This window comes from Megachile rotundata, unplaced genomic scaffold (assembly GCF_050947335.1).
Source record: "Megachile rotundata isolate GNS110a unplaced genomic scaffold, iyMegRotu1 scaffold0192, whole genome shotgun sequence".
In the NCBI taxonomy this organism is placed as follows: Eukaryota; Metazoa; Arthropoda; class Insecta; order Hymenoptera; family Megachilidae; genus Megachile; species Megachile rotundata.
Window position 1 is genome coordinate 78,660 of NW_027473489.1, and position 20,199 is coordinate 98,858.

A 20,199-nucleotide genomic window follows, 5' to 3' on the forward strand; every position below is an offset into this window, starting at 1 on the left:
TAGAGTGCCTCTATCCCAGCGAACACCACGTGGAGGTGGGAGATCCGACTTGTGCCACCCCGGCACCAGTTCGTCCGCCAAAAACTAAAGGATTCCACAAACTAACGGGGGGATTCGATCCCACGCCTAGAAAACATCCACCAATTGCGAGGCAAGAGTCCTACCGCTTTCGCTAATAATGCTGTTGTTCGTCCGCCACCTTTTTTTTTTTTTTTTTTTACGAGGGGAAATCTTCATAGACACCCCCACTCCCCGGGGGAGGAGCGGGGGTAGTGTGAGATTCCTACTCACTAAAACCCCTCGGTGATGCCCACCCTCTACGGCTTTGACGGGTGATGGGACCCGACGCACAAAACGGCGCCACCACCCGCCAGCCGATTTGCGCTATTAGCGCCCAACTCGTGTGGGGGGAGAAGCCCCCCACACCACAGAAATAATACCCAACCCCCAAATTTCCGAGTCGACGACGTCATCACGCCCGCCGTCGACTCGACCCCGCGGCCGCGTGCAATGGAGTCATGGGCCCCCGCCCATGACCCCTGCGGCCATGACCCACCCCGAGGGAAGCATATCCGGTGAACCCACCCCAGGGCGATCATTCCCCTAAAATCTGGAGGGCGGCTAACCGGCGTCGAGGAGGTCGACGCCGCCCCGCAGCTCCACCACTCGCGACTTAACTATAACATATACACTCATCACACGCACACACACAGACATACACATTCACTCGGTCACACATTCACACGCGGGCGACGCGGAGAAGCCGCGCCGCCCCACTACACTCAGGAGGGCGCCCGGGAAACCGGGTCCGGATTCCCCGGTCGCCTTCTCCTCCTCAACACACGACTATCAGGCACCCCAGCGCGACGCTGCCGTTCACGCTCCGCCGCCTCCTTCAGGGACATAACCGTCTCGCTGAAGGAGACGACGGCCTTCCACTCGTTCTCACTATGTAACATTCTCTCAACAAGCACATTCACGCCCACGTTCACACCGACCTCGCACTCCAAATAGTGCCGAGGCCATGCCCACGCTGGGCATTCCTCGACGGTGTGTTCCACCGTATCTGGCCCCACTCCGCAATGGTGGCAGCCCGGCGACTGCTCCCTGCCGATCCGGCACAGGTACTGGGCAAAACACCCATGCCCAGTCAGCACCTGTGTGAGCCGGAACGAGAGCCGCCCGTGGCCGCGATCCATCCACTGTTCCAGGTGTGGAAGGATCGCCCCGACAGCGCGCTTCTCCGCGGCCCCGCTGGCATAGAGTTCCGCGCGCCAGCGGGAGACAGCAACGCGTCGGGCCTGGAGCCTGACCTCTTCGACGCTGGGCCCTGACAGGATACCCTCTACATCCCCGACCCGACGGAGGGCGCTTCGGTGCCGGTACACGTCCGCCTCCACCTCCGCCTGGAACTTCCAGGGAATTACACCTGCCAGGACCATCGCCGACTCATACGAGATCGTGCGGTAGCCCATCACCACCCTGATCGCCAGCCGCCGTTCCACTCTTCGCAGAACACCCTGCGAGTGGCGGCCGACGGCCAGGTCGGCAGCCCAAACTGGGGCGCCGTACAGGGCCATACTCCGCACGACCCCCATATAGAGTCGACGCACCTTCTCGCTCGGACCCCTCAGGTTGGGCAATAGGCGCGCCAACGCGCCCGCAACCCGCTCCAACCTGGGGGCCAACGCGTCGAAGTGGCCATCGAACTTCCAGTGGCTGTCCAGTCGGAGTCCGAGATAGCGCATCTCGGACCCGATCTGGACATCGACCCCGTCTACCCGGATCAGAGCTCCGGGCGGAGGCGGGTCCCCACGTGTGTGGCAGAAGGCCATCACCTCGGTTTTGTGGGGAGCCACCTCCAACCCGAGCCCCCGGATCGCGGAAACAACCACCGAGGCTGCCAACTCCGCGAGGCGGCTGGTCCTCTCCCATGTACGCCCCGTTGCCAATATATGCGTGTCGTCGGCGAAACATGTGATAAACACTCCCGGTGGCAACGGGGCGCACAGTGCGGGGTCGTACCCCACGAGCCACAGGAACGGCCCGACTGCCGATCCCTGAGGTACGCCCCGCTGAACCCCCCAAGTCCTCAAAGCGCCCGACCGATCGGTGCAGTGAATGGACCTCTCTCGGAGATAGTCCCCGAGTATCCTTGTTAATAAAGGAGGCACATCAAGCCTCTCTAACCCCTCTAAAATCACTCGGTGGGGCAGGGTGTTGAAGGCGTTCACGATATCCAAAGATATCGCGATCGCCACCCCGCCCCTGGACGTGACCGACTGCGCGATGGTGCGGACCCTGTTTATCGCATCCACCGTACTTCTACCCTGTCGAAAACCGAATTGGCAGTCGGCCACGTCCGGACCATCTCCGGAGAGGTGCCCTACCAAACGTGACGCAATAATGCGTTCAAATATTTTGCCTATTACATCTAGCAACACGATCGGCCGGTACGCAGAAGGATCCCCATCCTTCTTGCCCTCTTTCTTAAGGAGGACCAGCCGCCCCGATTTCCATATAGATGGAAATTTTCCCCCCCGCAGGCAGGCGCTAAAGAGGCTCAACACCCTGTCCCCTAAAAATGGCAGAACCAAGGACCAGACCCGGCCCGGTATGCCGTCAGGACCCGGAGCCGTATTCCGGGCACTAGCCCGCCTGACGGCATCGACGAGCTCCCCCTCGGAGACCCCCATATCGTCGGTCCACTGAAGGTGGACCGACGACCCAGAGCGCGCCGGGGGATTGTCATCTCCCGGAAAAAGCCGCTCCACGACGCGCTCCAGTGTCTGGGGATCGAGGCTCTCGGTTATCGGGGGGGCCCACGGTCGTAACTTGCCCATAACTAATTTATATGGGCGCCCCCACCGATCCCGCTCCAGAGAGCCGAGGAACTCGTCCCAGGCCCGATCCTTGGACTCCCGAATCGCCGTACGGTAGGCGATCACAGCCCCCCGGTATTCCTCCCAGAGGCGCCGCTCCCGCGCAGGGTCGCGGTTGCGTCTACGTCGGGCACGCTGATACTGGCGGCGCCTAGGGAGACACGCATCGCGAAGCGATGCGATCTCCGGCGTCCACCAGTATGCGGCCCGACGCGGGTGAGGAGTGGCCCGGGGCATCGCCACGTCGCAGATGCCCTGCACTGTGTCCCGGAGCCACTCAGCTTCACCCTCGACGTCCGCGACCTCCCTGACCGGAGAAGCCGGCCAGCAAGCCACGCGGGCAGCAGCCTCCAAATAATCCGTGTCGAGCCTCTTCAGCGCCCACCTGCACGGCGGTGGGCGTCTACTCCGGCGGCACCGGGTGTCGGAGGAGAAATCTAATCTGATGTAGAGGTGGTCGCTTAATGTTTCAACCTCCTCCGCCACCCGCCAGCTCGCGACGGTACGCGCGACCGCAGGGGAAGCCCACGTGAGATCCACAATGGACTCCCCCTGGGGCCGCACGCACGTGCTCACCTGGCCCCTGTTAACCAACAGGAGGCCGTGCGCCGCCGCCCAATCCAGGGTCGCCTCGCCTCTCGCGTCCGTTCTGGAGGACCCCCATTCGCGCGCATGTGCATTAAAATCCCCCATAATGAGTACGCGTTGGGAGGGACATTGCGAGACTATTTGTCCCACCCTCTCCAAAACTTCCTCGAACTCGGCGAGAGGCCAACGAGGCGGTGCATAGACGCCCACCACCGCTGTTTCCCCCCACTTAACGGCCACCGCCCCCCGCCCCGCGGCTATTGCGGAACAGGGGGGTGACCCCGGCTTACCCCGCGCTATTATCGCGATTGTCGCGTCGGAGCCCCCCGCATCCGCGAACCAGTGAGGCTGGTCCGGGACACGGTAGGGCTCCGCTACCACCCCTAGAGAACAGTCCCACTCGGCGAGGGTGTGGAGCAGTAGGTCCTGCGCCCCCGCCGAGTGGTTCACATTGGACTGTAGTATGGGGCTCGATGGCCCCATCACGCGGTCCCTTCCCCAGCCACCTCCATGGCGTCCTCTTGCTGCGGCTCAGTTTGAGCCCTTTCCGCATCCGCGTTCGCGTTGATCACCCCCGTTGGAGCATTACCGGAAGCTTCCCCCCTTTCTTGTGCGGTGTTGTTACCGCCCCTCTTCTTCTTCTTTGACGGGGCGGGCGCGCAGTCCGCCGTCCCCAGCCTATGAGCTGCTGGCCGTCCCAGGTCCGCGCAAAGGGGACAATTAAGCTTCCCGGTGCACTGCGCCGCTATGTGGTCCGTTCCCCCGCAGGCGAAGCACCGGCCCTTTCTGACTACTTCGCTGTCACACTGCGCAGCCACGTGACCCCTCTGCAAACATCGGAAGCAATGCTTCGGCCGGGCTTCCAATATGTCTACCCTCGCGGATGACCACCCAACAGTAATCCGCCTGGCGGCTTCGGCCTTCCTGGCCACTGCAACTGGGCACTTGACCCACACCGTTCCCATTGACGTGGGGGACCTTCTGATACTGCCAACTTTCAGTTCGTCCGCTCTAACTCCCCCGAGTGTGGCCAGTGCCTCCGCAACATCCTTTGGCTCGATCGAATCGTCGAGCCCAAGCAGACGAATTTCGGCCGTCTGCACGGGGTTGGCCACCCTGACCTTAGCCTCGTCAAAGGCTCCCCTTAGCTTGTTGGCCAGATTTTCCGCCTTCTTCTTCGACTCCTCACCAGGTATTCCCAGTATCAGTCCTCCTGTCGCCGCCTTCCGTATGCGAAACTCTTTGATCTGCATCTGTTCCAGCTGCTTCCTATCGACGGTCTCCATCGCCTTTTTGATTACCTGGGAGTAGGTCGTGTCACTCCCAGGCATCACCGTTAAAGTCACTGCCGCTGCCCTCGGTGGTCTCGGCACTTTGGGCTTATTCATCGCCGCTGCAGCCGGTTTGCTTTTACTGGATCCCGCTGTGTTGATCCCGGCTTTCCCCTTGCTGGGTGGTGTCGGTCGTTTCACCGACTTCTCCCCTTCGCTATTTTGGGCCTTCTTCTGCTCCCGCCTTGCCTTGCGTCCCAACACCGTGGCCCACGTCTCCCCTTGGGGGGCGGGAGCCGGTTGCGGATTTGGCGGGCTGTCCTGACCCACCTCCTGTCTTGGGCGCGCCACCTGCTTGCGAGCCCCCGATGCCGCTCGTGATGGTGCCTTCCCGATTCTCTCCTGGTTAGGCCCAGGCTTTGTCGGTCCCGACCTCTCCTTCCTTACCTCCGCGGTAAGTTCATCCACTTTTCGGATGAGCGCGGCTACCACTAGCTGCAGCCCCGATTCTGCTGGCTCTTCCCGCCGCCTCTCCGCCGGAGTCTGCAACGGCCCCTGTTCCCGGCTGGTCTCAACCGGCTCCATCACCGCCGGTGTCTCCTCAGGCGCCAACTGCGCCTCCGCTTTCTGCTCCATGTTTGTTTCCACCGGCGGCAACTCTTCTCTCGCCGGTGGCAGGGCGGCCGCTGGTGCGTCCGTCCCAACCGCGCTTATCTGTCTGCGTTTGGCCTGCTCTCTCTCTGAGGAGGACGATGAGAGCCTCCTCCTCGTCCCAGCCCTCCTTGTCGTAGCCACGGCGGGGGTGGAGCCAGAGGCAGGTGTTGCCGCCCCCCTGCGCAGCTCCTGCATCTGCCGCTGCAATGCTGTCAGCTCCGTTGCCATTTGCCGACGTTGCTCTTCGGCTTCACGGAGCTGTCGTCTAAGGACCTCCATTTCCTCGTCCTTGTCCGTGGGTTCTTGAACGCCGCTGGACGCGGGCCGCTTGGCCAACTCGGCCGTAAACGCTTCTATTGTGTTAGAAGCGACTCGCAGGGCTCGGACGTTAGTCCCTTTGAGATTTTGAGAGCATGAGGCCACTCGCCTTATGAGGTCGGCGTTTTTGAGCATCTCGGCGAATAAATCCGCCGAGGGCAGCCAGCGTGCCGCGCGCGACAACTCTTCAACGTCGGGCAGAGGCTTACTCGAGCGACTGGGGCCCGGCGCCGGAATCGACTCGTCGAATGCTCTCATTTCCCTGTCCAGTTGCAGCGATCTCCTCTTCGCCTCGTTGAGGCGTTCCTGGGCTTCTGCCCGGCCCACATATTCTCCCGTCGTGGGAGGGCGTCCCCTCTGCCGCACCGGCTTATTCTTGGTCAGCGGCGCCAGGTCCACTGAAATTACAGACGAGTCCGATCCACTGTCCTCGTCCACGTCCACGTCTCTGCGCCTTACCACGGCGCGCGCCTGAGCCTTTTGTTTCGGGGCCACCGACCGTTCCACGTCTTCACCCAGACGCAGCGCAGACCTATCTCTTGATCCGCTCTCCTTCTTCTGGCCGGTATCCATCCGTCGTCTGGTACTTCTCCATTCCGAATCAGACGATTCGCCGCCGGAGTTGGCCGTAGCGGCACTTGGCCCGGTGGACGGGCCCGACTCTTCGACGTCAATCCTGGGTAACGAGACGCTCCTGATCTTCATAGGCGTCCTCAGGATGTCCGTGCACCGCACGATCGGCAGGTTGGTCGGTACCGCCGAATGCCTCCCTTTGTCATCGACCTCCCTCTTCTTCTCCTCGCTTCTTTCGTGTTTTTGGCCGTTTTTTGCGCTGTCGGCCACAGCGGAAGTTAAAGTTGATAAATGTGACAAATCCATGCTGAATCCCACGAGAGGGGTCGGAAAAGAGGTCACCCCGGGCAGAGCCGCCTTACCCGGGGAAGCCGTTGAATACTCGGGGGGGCCGGCAGGTACCCCCGAGGGAACCGTTCGAGACTGTCCTGTTTTACGTCCGGACAGCCACGCAACTCTCGGCACGGTTGCCTGTACACCTTAGTTTCGGACGAACTCGCTCGCCCCCGCCGCCCTCGTTTTCACCCCTCGGCTCGAGCCTTGCCGGCTTGGGAGGCCCTACCAGGGTCCGAAGACCCCGCCGGCATCGCCTCTCGCTTCATCGGGCCTACTTGAGGACGACGGGAGCACCCCTTTTATGCGGACTCATACCGCAAGGCAGGGGATACCGTGGCCGTATTCCGCCCCGCGAACCACACAGCGGATTTTTTATAGAGGTTTACTCCTCGCGAGCCAGCCGGTTAAGGCAAGCTCCCCGTTCCTGCAAAACATGACTACAGGCTTACGGTGTGAGCATAGGCCCCCCACTGGGGACCCGCCGTTCTCCCGTTAGCATAGAGGCCCTCACCCTTGGGAAGCCAATCGCCGAAGCAATTGACTTCCGAAGAGCGTAGAGTGCCTCTATCCCAGCGAACACCACGTGGAGGTGGGAGATCCGACTTGTGCCACCCCGGCACCAGTTCGTCCGCCACCTAACCTAACCTTTTTTTTTTTTTTTTTTTTTTTTACGAGGGGAAATCTTCATAGACACCCCCACTCCTCGGGGGAGGAGCGGGGGTAGTGTCAGATTCCTACTGACTAAAACCCCTCGGTGGTTCCCACCCCGTCGGTATGGACGACCGAGGCGATCATCATCTACTTGCAACCTCGGCCGTCCCCGCTGGCGCAGAAGGCGCCTCGCCTCGAAACTATCAGGAATAGTTCCCACCCCTGTGCCTAATGCACCGAGTCGGCCTCGTAACCACGCCGCAGCCGACTCGCCCCCGGCCGCTTTCAGTGGTACTCCGAGCCCCCGCTCGAAGCCCCTGCGGCCCTGACAGACACCTGCCGTGGATGCTGGTTAGGTGTCTGCCAGACGACTCCCCGAACGGTGCAGCCCCGTGGGACTACACCCTCCTGTCCTCCTGTTGAGGACGGCCGCGACCGGCATTCGTCTTCTGTGCCGCCTTGACTGGGCGCCTTGGTTTTGGGGCGCACCCGCGCGCCCCCAGTCGGTGATTAGCCGGCCTGTCCAGATCGCGGCATAGCGGGCATTTACTTTCCTCGGCTGGGCACTGTTTTGCCGTATGACCTTCTTCGCCGCACTTGTAGCACATGTGACCTATCGTGCTCCTGGTCGCACATGGCGGCTGCGTGCCCCTTATGTAAGCACTTATAGCAGTGCATAGCACGCCGGGGCAGCACCACTATCCTTGCCGTCGTCCAGCCCACGCGGACTTTCCCCACTTCCTCAATCTTCTTTCCTGTTTCCAGGCTGCACCGCATCCAGAGCGTTCCCAGTGCCCTGGGCGTCCTCTTGATGTCGCCCACGCGGATTTCCTCCGGTGGGCACTTTCCTATCTCGGCTAGAGCCTTTTGGACTTCTTCGCTCGTCGCCGCGTCGTCCAGTCCGAGGACACGCATTTCCACGGTCCTTACGGGCTGGCGGAACTGGACGTCCGAGCCCTCGAACGCCGGCTTCAGCCGACGGAGGAGCTCCTTCACTTTTTCCTGTCCACCGGGGCCTGGGACTCCCAGTATCATGCCCCCGGTGGCCGACTTCTTAACCTTAAACTCGGTTATACCCATCTCCTGGATTTCGGTGGAGGGAACAGTCTCCACCGCCTTCCTCATAGCCTCCGAGTACGACGTCTTCCCACCTCTCGGGATGGTCAAGGTGAGGGCCGCCATCTCGTGGACCCTTGGCACTTGCACCTTTTTTGGTGCGGGCTTCTTCTTTCTCTGCGGCTTTGGCCTCGGGTTACCCCGTGTAGTCGCCGCTGCGGGTGGTGCAGCTTCACCCGCGGCATCCTCCGCCTGCTTCCTCTGCGCCCGCTTAGCCCTTCGGCCAACTACGGTTGCCCAGGTTTCCGGGGCGGGGGCCGTATGCGTCTTCTGCCGCTCTTGTTGCGGCCTTGGAAGAGGCGGTGCTGGGGCAGCATCCCTCCTCTGTTCTTTTCTCCCCTGGGGAGTGTGGGCCTCACGTGAGTTTGCCGTTTCCTGGCACTTCCTGCCACGGACCTCTTCAGTGAGGTCACTCACCATAGTCGCCAAGCTGGTAACAAGGCCGGCGAGGTGCTCCACCTCCTTGTCTCTCGGCGACTGCACCTCCCGTCGCTCCTCCACGCGTGGGGCGACCAGATCCGTCTCGGGGCAGGGTTCCGGCGATACCGATAGGGTCACCATCTCCGCTTCCGTGGCTCTCCTCTTCAGTCCTTCTTCCTCGATGGGTGAAGAGGGGGACGAGCGCTGGCTTGCCCTCCTCTTGCGTGGGGGCGTTGACTCCGGCACCATAGGGTGCGGTGGAGAGGGGGGGCGTACAGCCATCGGAGCTGTCCTCTCCGCCAACTCTCTTCTGAGTTCCTCCATCTGCCGCTTCATCTCCTCCGTCTCCTGACGGAGACTATCCACACTTCTCTGGAGACGCTCCTTGTTCGACTCCGACAGGGCGAGTGCCTGCCGCAGCTCGGCGATCTGAAGGGCATCCCCTCCTTCAGACTCCGGTCTTTTGCCGAGCTCAACGGCATATGCCTGTATGGCATTGGCTGACACCCGCAACTCCCTGACGGAGGTCCCCTTCAAATTGCGGGAAGCTGCCGCCACGCGTCGCACACTATCCGCGTACCTCAACATCTCCGCCACAAGGTCTGGGCGGGGTAAGCTCTTCGCCTCCATCATGAGGTCCACTAACTCCGGCAGGGGCTTAGAGGACCTATGCGGCTGTGGGACTTCATTAGCCGGATCCATAGCCCTTCGCTCCCTCAGGAGCTCCCTTTCATCCCGGAGCGCCCTGTTGTGGCGCTCCTTAGCCGCCGCCAAGCCGACGTACTCGCCCGTGCTTGGCGGACGTCCTCTTCTCTCAACGCGGGGAGAGACGCTCCTCTCCGACCAATCCACGTCGATGGAAATTTCGGAGATGTCACTCCCACTGTCGTCATCCCCGACGACGGCTCGTGTTGGTGCTCGTCGCTTCGGTGCCGGAGCGGCGAAAGCCGCAGCGTCTCGCTGGCTCTGTCTCTCCGCCCACTTCTGCCTCGCAAATCTCTCGTGGGCCGTGTCCGGCCTGTCGGAGTCCGAGCTACAAGGCGTTTGCTCGGCGCTGCTTCCGCAGCCATCACCCCTCTGAGGAACGCTCTCGATGACGTCGCGCGTACTTCGTAAACGCCCTACCGACGGAGCGGGCGTATTGCATCTCACCACCGGGATGGTTACGGTGGCCATGCCGCTAATGCTCGGCATACTTTGCGCGTCCTTCTTTCCACGCTCCTCTCGAACCCCCTTCTTCTCTTGTGTTTGGCCGCTTTTAGCGTTGGCGGCCACAACGTTGGGTTTGTTTTTGTTCGAATCTTCCATGCTAGTCCCACGAGGAAGGTCGGAAATGAAGTCACCCCGGGCAGAGCCGCCATACCCGGGGAAGCCTAGCTACTCGGGGGGATCGGCAGGTGCCCCCGAGGGAACCGTTAGAGACTGCCCAGTTTAACGTCCCGGCAGCCATGCAACTCTCGGCACGGTTGCCTGCACACCTTAGTTTGGGACGACCCCCCGAACCCCAATCGCCCCCTTTTTCGATCCTCCGTGCGAGCCTGTCCGGCATGGTAGTACCTGCCAGGGTCCTAAGACCCCGCCGACATAGCCTCGACACATCATCGGACCTACTTCGGGAGCGACCCCCTTTTATGAGGACTCATACCTCAGGCAGGGGATACCGTGGCCGTATTCCGCCCCGCGACCACACAGCGGATTTTTTATAGAGGTTTACTCCTCGCGGGGCCAGCCGGTTAAGGCAAGCCCCCCCGTTCCTGCGAAACATGACCACAGGCTTACGGTGTGAGCATAGGCCCCCCGCTGGGGACCCGCCGTTCTCCCGTTAGCATAGAGGCCCTCGGCCTTGGGTAGCCAACCACCGAAGTGGTCGACTACCAAAGGCGCAGTTCCTCTATCCCAGCGAACACCACGTGGAGGTGGGAGATCCGACTTGTGCCACCCCGGCACCAGTTCGTCCGCCACCTAACCTTTTTTTTTTTTTTTTTTTTTTTACGAGGGGAAATCTTCATAGACACCCCCACTCCCCGGGGGAGGAGCGGGGGTAGTGTCAGATTCCTACTGACTAAAACCCCTCGGTGGTTCCCACCCCGTCGGTGTGGACGACCGAGGCGATCATCATCTACTTGCAACCTCGGCCGTCCCCGCTGGCGCTAAGGCGCCGCGCCTCGAAATCATATCAGGAATGATTCCCACCCCTGTGCCTAATGCACCGAGTCGGCCACGTAACCACGCCGCAGCCGACTCGCCCCCGGCCGCTTTCAGTGGGACTCCGAGCCCCCGCTCGAAGCCCCTGCGGCCCTGACAGACACCTGCCGTGGATGCTGGTTAGGTGTCTGCCAGACAACTCCCCGAACGGTGCAGTCCCGTGGGACTACACCCTCCTATCCTCCTTACGAGGACGACCGCGACTGGGCGTCTCCTTCTCTTTTGCCGGCTTAACGGGTCTCCTGGGCTTAGGAGCACACCCGCGGGCTCCTAAGCGATGGTCGGCCGGGCGGCCCAGATCGCGACATAGCGGGCATGTGGTCTTCTCCGCATTACACTCTTTAGCGGTGTGCCCCTCTTCGCCGCACTTATAACAGTTGTGTGATCTGTCCTGCTCTTGGTCACACATCACGGCTGCATGCCCCTTGTGCAGGCACTTGAAACAGTGCATTGCTCTGCGAGGCAGCACGACGATCCTGGCCGACGTCCACCCCACGCGGACCTTGCCTACATCCTCTATCGCCCTCCCTGCATCTAGGGGGCACCTGAACCAGAGGGTCCCCAGACTCCTGGGTGTCCTCCGTATTTGCCCAACCTGAATGTCATCAGGTGAGCAGTTGCCTATCTCGGCCAGGGCGGCCTTAACTTCCTCCTCTGTTGCGGCGTCGTCCAGCCCGAGAACCCTCATCTCCACAGTCCTTGTGGGCTGCCGGAACCGCACCTCCGAGCCCTCGAACGCAGGCTGAAGGCGTCGGAGAAGCTCGGCCACCTTCTTCTGCCCGTCAGGGCCCGGGACTCCCAGGATCATACCTCCTGTTACGGACTTTTTAACTTTAAATTCCGTAATTCCCAACTCTTGGATCTGGTCGGAGGGAACTGTCGCCACCGCCTTCCTCATGGCCTCGCTATACGTGGTGCTCCCACCCTTAGGGATGGTAAGGGTGAGAGCTGCCATCTGCGGGACCCTCGGCACCTGCACCTTCTTCGGTGGGGTCTTCTTCTTCGGCGCCTTGGGCTTTTTAGCCTGGTTGGTCGCCGATGCGGTCGGTGCGGCTTGTCCAGCCGCCGCTGCCGCATTCCTCTTCTCTGCCCTCTTGGCTCTTCGGCCGACTACAGTCGCCCATGTCTCCTGGGGGGCAGTTGTCCTCTTCGGCTGCTCTTGCGGCCTAGTTGGAGGTGGCGCTGGAGCGGCATCCCTCCTACGTTCACTTCTTGCCCGCGGGGGTACCTCTTGATGTCGGGCGGCCTCCTGGGCTTTCTTGCCCCGAACCTCTTCGGTGAGGTCCCTCACCGTCGCCGCCAAGCTTGTGACCAGGGTGGTGAGGTGTTCCACCTCCCTGTTTTTAGGCAGCTCTTCTTCCCTCTGTTCCACCATTTGTGGAACTAGGACCTCTTCTACGACGGGCTCCGGTGGTGTTATCGCCTCTGTCTCCGTCGCTCTCCTCTTCAACGCTTCCTCTTCAATGGGAGAGGAGCATTGGCTGGCTCTTCTTTTACGCGGAGGCGTCTGTTCCGGCTCCATCTCCATCGGACGTAACGGGGAGGGCGGGCAGGGCGTCACCGGGACTACCCTCTCCGCAATTTCCCTCCTGAGACTTTCCATCTCGCGTCGCATGTCATGTGTCTCCTTGCGGAGACTATCTACATCCTTCTGCAGACGCTCCTTCTCCATTTCCGCCATTGCGAGCGCCTGCCGCAGCTCGCTAATCTGGAGCGCGTCACTCCCCTCGGATTCCGGCCTCTTACCGAGTTCGACGGCGTACGCCTGGATTGTATTGGCGCATACCCTCAAGTCCCTCACGGCTGTTCCCTTTAGGTTTCGGGATGCCGCCGCCACTCGCCGAACGTTATCCGCGTTCTTGAGCATCTGCGCTACCAAGTCCGGGCAAGGTAGCCTCTTCGCCTCCCTCATTAGGTCAAAGAGCTCCGGCAATGGCTTGGAGGACCTGCAGGGCGGTGGGACCTCCGTGCTAGGGTCCAGAGCATGCCGCTCCCTTAGGAGCTCCAATTCTTCGCGGAGCGCTCGATTGTGGCGCTCCTTCGCTTCCGCCAGTCCAACGTACTCTCCGGTACTTGGCGGGCGCCCTCTCCTTTCCACGCGTGGCGATCCGCTTCTCACCGACCAGTCCACGTCGATGGAGATATCCGAAATATCGCTATCGCTGTCTTCTTCAGCAACACGGCTGCTCCGCGACGATGGGCGTCGTTTTGGGGCCGGGGGGGCCACAAACGTACCCGTCTGCTGCTGGCGGCGCTTCTCCGTCCACATCTGCCTTGCAAACGCTTCGCCGGCAGTGTCTGGTCTCTCCGAGTCGGTGCTGCACGGCGTCTGTTCGGCGCTGCTTCCACACCCGTCCCCTTTGGGGATCTTATCGATTACGTCGCGAGTGCGACTCAATCGCTCGACTGTTGGTGCCGGTGTACTGCACCGCACCACCGGTATCGAGACAATGGAACTCAATTGTCCCGCCTCCTTCTTCTTCTGACCTTCGCCCAACGCCGTCTCCCTTGGTTGGCCGGTTTTTGAGTTGCCGGCCACAACGCTTGGTTTGTTTGAATTAAGATCTGCCATACTGGTCCCACGAGTATGGTCGGAAATGAAGTCACCCCGGGCAGAGCCGCCATACCCGGGGAAGCCTAGCTACTCGGGGGGATCGGCAGGTGCCCCCGAGGGAACCGTTAGAGACTGCCCAGTTTAACGTCCCGGCAGCCATGCAACTCTCGGCACGGTTGCCTGCACACCTTAGTTTGGGACGACCCCCCGAACCCCAATCACCCCCTTTTCGATCCTCCGTGCGAACCTGTCCGGCATGGTAGTACCTGCCAGGGTCCGGAGACCCCGCCGGCGTAGCCTCGCACCTCATAGGAACTACTTCAGGAGCGACCCCCTTTTATGAGGACTCATACCTCAGGCAGGGGATACCGTGGCCGTATTCCGCCCCGCGACCACACAGCGGATTTTTTATAGAGGTTTACTCCTCGCGGGGCCAGCCGGTTAAGGCAAGCCCCCCCGTTCCTGCGAAACGTGACCACAGGCTTACGGTGTGAGCATAGGCCCCCCACTGGGGACCCGCCGTTCTCCCGTTAGCATAGAGGCCCTCGGCCTTGGGTAGCCAACCACCGAAGCGATCGACTACCGAAGGCGCAGTTCCTCTATCCCAGCGAACACCACGTGGAGGTGGGAGATCCGACTTGTGCCACCCCGGCACCAGTTCGTCCGCCCCGCCACCTTTTTTTTTTTTTTTTTTTTACGAGGGGAAATCTTCATAGACACCCCCACTCCTCGGGGGAGGAGCGGGGGTAGTGTCAGATTCCTACTGACTAAAACCCCTCGGTGGTTCCCACCCCGTCGGTATGGACGGCCGAGGCGACTATGGTCTACTCTCATCCTCGGCCGTCCCCGCTGGCGCAGAAGGCGCCTCGCCTCGAAACTATCAGGAATAGTTCCCACCCCTGTGCCTAATGCACCGAGTCGGCCACGTAACCACGCCGAGGCCGACTCGCCCCCGGCCGCTTTCAGTGGGACTCCGAGCCCCCGCTCGAAGCCCCTGCAGCCCTGACAGACACCTGCCGTGGATGCTGGTTAGGTGTCTGCCAGACAACTCCCCGAACGGTGTAGCCCCGTGGGACTACACCCTCCTGTCCTCCTGTTGAGGACGGCCGCGATTGGGCGTCTTCTGTGCCGGCGTCGGACGTCTCCTTGGTTTGGGAGCGCACCCGCGAGCTCCCAGTCTATGGTCCGCCGGTCGGCCCAAATCGCGGCATAACGGGCACTGGCTCTTCTCCGCACTACAGGTCTTTGCGACGTGTCCTTCCTCTCCGCATTTGTAGCATTTGTGCGACCGATCTTCTTGTTGGTCGCACAAAGCGGCGGCATGCCCCCTATGCAGACATTTGAAACAATGCATAGGGCGATGTGGCAGAACTACAACCCTCGCCGAGGTCCATCCAACCCTGACTTTACCAGCTTCCTCGATCTTGCGTCCTGCTTCCAGGGGACACCTCATCCAGAGGGTCCCCAGACTCCTGGGCGTCCGCTTGATTGGTCCCACCTTGATCTCCTCGGGTGGGCATTCGCCTAACTCGGCCAGAGCCTTTTGAACGTCCTCGCTCGTGGCAGCATCGTCCAGCCCAATGACACGCATGTCCACGGTCCTGGTGGGCTGGTGGAACTTTACTTCCGATCCCTCGAACGCCGGTTTGAGCCGACGGAGGAGCTCCTTCACCTTAGCCTGACCACCGGGGCCCGGGACTCCCAGGATCATGCCCCCGGTGGCCGACTTTTTCACCTTAAACTCGGTGATTCCTATCTGCTGGATCTCGGTGGAGGGGACCGTCTCCACCGCTTTCTTCATCGCCTCAGAATAGGTTGTTTTCCCGCCTTTCGGGATGGTCAAGGTCAGGGCAGCCATCTGAGGGACCTTCGGCACTTGCACCTTCTTGGGTGCAGGTCTCTTCTTCTGCGGCTTCTTCTTAGTGGGCCGACTAGCCACCGCAGCGGTCGGCGCAGCTTCCCCTGCTGCAGCCGCCGCCTCCATCCTCTGGGCCTTTTTCGCCCTTCGACCGACTACGGTTGCCCAGGTCTCCGGGGCTGGGACCGTTGCCGTCTTCGGTTGCTCATCCCTCCTTGCTCGGGGTGGCGCTGGGGTGACTTCCCTCGGTCCTCTTCGCCCCTGCGAGGGGGCCTCCCGGGATCGGGTGGTCTCCTGGCCCTTCCCGCGCCGGACCTCCTCCGCAAGTTCTCTCACCGTCGCCGCCAAGGTTGTTACAAGGTTGGTTAATTGTTCAACCTCCTTGCTCCTCGGCGGCTCCTCTTCTCTCCGTTCTTCCACTAGTGGAAGAACCGGTTCCACCTCGATGCAGGGCTCCGGTGATGTTGGCAGGGGCTGCGCCACTGCCTCCGTTGCCCTCCTCTTCAATTGCTCTTCCTCTATCGGGGAAGAGCATTGACTCGCTCTCCTCTTCCGTGGAGGCGTCGGGTCGGGCTCCATCGGACGTGATGGGGAGGGGGGGCATGTTGTTGCCACTGGAGTCGCCCTCTCCATTAACTGCGTCCTCAGCTCTTCGATCTGCCGCTTCATATCGTCAGTCTCCTTGCGCAGACCCTCGACGTCCCTCTGCAGGCGTTCTTTTTCAATTTGGGCCAGGCCCAGCGCCTGCCTGAGCTCCTGGATCTGGAGGGCGTCGCTCCCCTCCGACTGCGGCCTTTTACCCAACTCCACCGCGTAGGCCTCGATGGTGTTGGCCGACATCCTTAATTCGCGCACCGACGTCCCCTTCAGGTTGCGGGAGGCCGCCGCAACCCGCCGGACGTTGTTCGCATACCGCAACATTTCTGCCACCAGGTCAGGACCTGGCAGCCTCTTCGCCTCGACCATTAATTCCATTATTTCCGGCAAGGGGCGGGAGGACCTCGACGGCTGTGGGATCTCCGTGGCTGGATCCATCGCCCGCTGCTCCCTCCGGAGCTCCATTTCCTCGCGGAGCGCTCGATTGTGGCGCTCTTTCGCCGCCGCCAAGCCGACGTATTCGCCTGTGCTTGGCGGCCTTCCTCTTCTCTCCACGCGCGGGGAGTCGCTCCTCTCAGGCCACGTGACGTCTATGGACATTTCCGAAATGTCGCTGTCACTGTCCTCTTCAGCGCGGCGACTGCTCCTCGAAGACGGGCGACGCTTGGGGGCAGGGGCGACGAATGTCCCAGCTTCCTGTCGACGCCTCCTCTCGGCCCACATTTCACGTGCGAACCGTTCGTTCTCCGTGTATTGGACTTCGGAGTCCGTAGTGCATGGGGTTTGTTCCGCACTACTGCCGCACCCGTCCCCTTTGGGGATCTTATCTATAACGTCGCGAGTGCGACTCAGTCGCCCGATTGCCGGTGCCGGTGTACTGCACCTCACGACCGGGATCGAGACGATGGACTGCAGTTGTCCCGCCCCCTTCTTCTTCTGCTCCTCGTCCAACGTCTTCTCCCTTGATTGGCCGGTTTTTGAGTTGCCGGCCACAACCGTTGAAGTTTTAAAAGTCGATACTGCCATACTAATCCCACGAGTATGGTCGGAAATGAAGTCACCCCGGGCAGAGCCGCCATACCCGGGGAAGCCTAGCTACTCGGGGGGATCGGCAGGTGCCCCCGAGGGAACCGTTAGAGACTGCCCAGTTTAACGTCCCGGCAGCCACGCAACTCTCGGCACGGTTGCCTGCACACCTTAGTTTGGGACGACCCCCCGAACCCCAATCGCCCCCTTTTCGATCCTCCGTGCGAACCTGTCCGGCATGGTAGTACCTGCCAGGGTCCGGAGACCCCGCCGGCGTAGCCTCGCACATCATAGGAACTACTTCAGGAGCGACCCCCTTTTATGAGGACTCATACCTCAGGCAGGGGATACCGTGGCCGTATTCCGCCCCGCGACCACACAGCGGATTTTTTATAGAGGTTTACTCCTCGCGGGGCCAGCCGGTTAAGGCAAGCCCCCCCGTTCCTGCGAAACGTGACCACAGGCTTACGGTGTGAGCATAGGCCCCCCACTGGGGACCCGCCGTTCTCCCGTTAGCATAGAGGCCCTCACCCTTGGGAAGCCAATCGCCGAAGTAATTGACTTCCGAAGAGCGTAGAGTGCCTCTATCCCAGCGAACACCACGTGGAGGTGGGAGATCCGACTTGTGCCACCCCGGCACCAGTTCGTCCGCCCCGCCCCGCCACCTAACCTTTTTTTTTTTTTTTTTTTTTTTTTTACGAGGGGAAATCTTCATAGACACCCCCACTCCCCGGGGGAGGAGCGGGGGTAGTGTGAGATTCCTACTCACTAAAACCCCTCGGTGATGCCCACCCTCTACGGCTTTGACGGGTGATGGGACCCGACGCACAAAACGGCGCCACCACCCGCCAGCCGATTTGCGCTATTAGCGCCCAACTCGTGTGGGGGGAGAAGCCCCCCACACCACAGAAATAATACCCAACCCCCAAATTTCCGAGTCGACGACGTCATCACGCCCGCCGTTGACTCGACCCCGCGGCCGCGTGCAATGGAGTCATGGGCCCCCGCCCATGACCCCTGCGGCCATGACCCACCCCGAGGGAAGCTTGTCCGGTGAACCCACCCCAGGGCGATCATTCCCCTAAAATCTGGAGGGCGGCCAACCGGCGTCGAGGAGGTCGACGCCGCCCCGCAGCTCCACAACCCGCGACTAAATTCTAACCATGCACACACATCACACGCACACACACATACATACACATTCACTCGGTCACTCATTCACACGCGGGCGACGCGGAGAAGCCGCGCCGCCCCACTACACTCAGGAGGGCGCCCGGGAAACCGGGCCCGGATTCCCCGGTCGCCTTCTCCTCCTCAACACACGGCTATCAGGCACCCCAGCGCGACGCTGCCGTTCACGCTCCGCCGCCTCCTTCAGGGACATAACAGTCTCGCTGAAGGAGACGACGGCCTTCCACTCGTTCTCGCTACTCAACATTCTCTCAACAAGCACATTCACGCTTACATTCACACCGACCTCACACACGAGGTAGTGTCGCGGCCATGCCCAGGCCGGACACTCCTCTACCGTATGTTCTACGGTATCTGGGCCCACCCCACAATGGTGGCAGCCCGGTGACCGCTCCCTGCCGATCCGGCACAGGTACTGGGCAAAACACCCATGCCCAGTCAGCACCTGTGTGAGCCGGAACGAGAGTCGCCCGTGGCCGCGATCCATCCACTGTTCCAGGTGTGGAAGGATCGCCCCGACAGCGCGCTTCTCCGCGGCCCCGCTGGCATAAAGTTCCGCGCGCCAGCGGGAGACAGCAACGCGTCGGGCCTGGAGCCTGACCTCTTCGACGCTGGGCCCTGACAGGATACCCTCTACATCCCCGACCCGACGGAGGGCGCTTCTGTGACGGTACACGTCCGCCTCCACCTCCGCCTGGAACTTCCAGGGAATTACACCTGCCAGGACCATCGCCGACCCATACGAGATCGTGCGGTAGCCCATCGCCACCCTGATCGCCAGCCGCCGTTCCACTCTTCGCAGAACACCCTGCGATTGGCGGCTGACGGCCAGGTCGGCAGCCCAAACAGGGGCGCCGTACAGGGCCATACTCCGCACGACCCCCATATAGAGTCGACGCACCTTCTCGCTCGGACCCCTCAGGTTGGGCAATAGGCGCGCCAACGCGCCCGCAACCCGCTCCAACCTGGGGGCCAACGCGTCGAAGTGGCCATCGAACTTCCAGTGGCTGTCCAGCCGGAGTCCGAGATAGCGCATCTCGGACCCGATCTGGACCTCGACCCCGTCTACCCGGATCAGAGATCCGGCCGGAGGCGGGTCCCCACGTGTGTGGCAGAAGGCCATCACCTCGGTTTTGTGGGGAGCCACCTCCAACCCGAGCCCCCGGATCGCGGAAACAACCACCGAGGCTGCCAACTCCGCGAGGCGGCTGGTCCTCTCCCATGTACGCCCCGTTGCCAATATATGCGTGTCGTCGGCGAAGCATGTGATAAACACTCCCGGTGGCAACGGGGCGCACAGAGCGGGGTCGTACCCCACGAGCCACAGGAACGGCCCGACTGCCGATCCCTGAGGTACGCCCCGCTCAACCCCCCAAGTCCTCAAAGCGCCCGACCGATCGGTGCAGTGAATGGACCTCTCGCGGAGATAGTCCCCGAGTATCCTCGTTAAAACTGGAGGCACGTTTAGCCTCTCCAACCCCTCTAAAATCACTCGGTGGGGCAGGGTGTTGAAGGCGTTCACGATATCCAGAGATATCGCGATCGCCACCCCGCCCCTGGACGTGACCGACTGCGCGATGGTGCGTACCCTGTTTATCGCATCCACCGTACTTCTCCCCTGTCGAAAACCGAACTGGCAGTCGGCCACGTCCGGACCATCTCCGGAGAGGTGCCCTACCAAACGTGACGCTATTATACGCTCAAATATCTTTCCGATGACATCTAGCAACACGATCGGCCGGTACGCAGAAGGATCCCCATCCTTCTTTCCCTCTTTCTTCAAGAGGACCAGCCGCCCCGATTTCCAAATCGATGGAAATCTCCCCTCTCGCAGGCAGGCGCTAAAGAGGCTCAACACCCTGTCCCCTAAAAAAGGCAGCACCAAGGACCAGACCCGGCCCGGTATGCCGTCAGGACCCGGAGCCGTATTCCGGGCACTAGCCCGCCTGACGGCATCGA